Source organism: Nematolebias whitei, chromosome 10 (assembly GCF_014905685.2).
Source record: "Nematolebias whitei isolate Nwh7 chromosome 10, NemWhi1, whole genome shotgun sequence".
In the NCBI taxonomy this organism is placed as follows: Eukaryota; Metazoa; Chordata; class Actinopteri; order Cyprinodontiformes; family Rivulidae; genus Nematolebias; species Nematolebias whitei.
The window spans coordinates 8,924,273-8,925,738 of NC_056507.1; positions in this window are offsets into that span (position 1 = coordinate 8,924,273).

The window sequence follows — 1,466 nt, forward strand, 5'->3', positions numbered from 1 at the left end:
TATGTCACATTGGATCATTTTCCTCAATAAGTAAATGACCAAGTACAATATTTTCATCTCGTTTGTTTAACTGGGTTCTCTTTATCTACTTTTAGGAGTTGTGTGCAAATCTGATGATGTTTTAGGTCATTTATGCAGAAATATAGAAAATTATAAAGGGTTCACAAACTTTCAATAGAAAAGATTAAAAAGAAGGAATGTACAAAGAAAAGTGCACTTAATAATAAATTAACTAAAGCAAGTAGTAGAAAAGCTAAGCAAAAACCATAAAAGTAATAAATTTAAAGAAATGGATGAAGCTAAAAACAAATGGAATAGTAAAAGAACAACTTGTCTGAATAAAAAGCAGCAGTTCTGACACAAACACCTGGATCCTGCAGAGAAACTGGTCTGAGTCTCAGAAAACTGAAATAAAAGTGATTTCCTGCAGGCCTGCTGTTAGCGTGCTGAACATTTGTGTTTTTATGTCCGTAAACAGCATCGACCCGGTTCTGGAGGACAAAACATACGATGATTAGCAGCTAATGTGGCCTGAACGTCCCCCATCAGTCTTCATCAGCGTCCCCGTCCCTCCCCTGGTGCTGAGTGTGTATTTGGACAAGTGTGGGCGGTTTATGTAGAGAGTGAAAAACTATAACAAACTCTGGGATTAGAGGTCTTTTTGAAGCAGGTCCAGACTGAGCTGAGACCTGATTGCACATGAAACACAGACGAAGACGCTTCCCAGAGTTACAGCCGTGTTTATCTGACACAATCTGTCCAAAACGAGACAAAACCCGTCTCGGAGCCGATCCACACTCATCCCCCACAGAACCAAACCCAGATACTGACTGTTTAAAGGCATCCGAAACCGGACGTTTTATGGAAAGAACGTTGATTTCTGCATCAACAAACAGAATTCAGCTGCGATACTGAAAAGGTTGTGTATTTGTACACATGGCAAATATTTCAGCTTCAAGAACACCCAAAAGAACGAGAGAAGAGGCGGAATTTTATTGTGAGAACCCAAAAAACTTTGTGTTCAGACGGTAAATTTAAACACAAATTAAGATAGAAATAATTATATACAGGTTCATTCATTCAACCTTTATTTAGACAAGTTAATCCCATTGAGCCTCAGAGACTCATTTACAAGAGAGATCTGACTTCTTAACAAAGAGTGGTGACAGCAATGGATAACGACAACAATATACAGTCATAAAATAGGCACAGGCATACAAATTTAAGTTTCTCCTTTTTTTTCTTTTACAATTCAAAACAAAATAGCAACCAAAAGGACAATCAAGAGGAATAGTAGCAAAAAAGCAGCTAGATTATAAGGCGATATTAGAAAACTATATGGCTAATATGGACTGTACAAGTGCTAAAATGGCTAACATGAACTCTACTAATACTAATAAGTTCTATGGCTAATATGAACTCTACAAATGCTAAAACTACTAATATAAACTCTATTAATGATAATA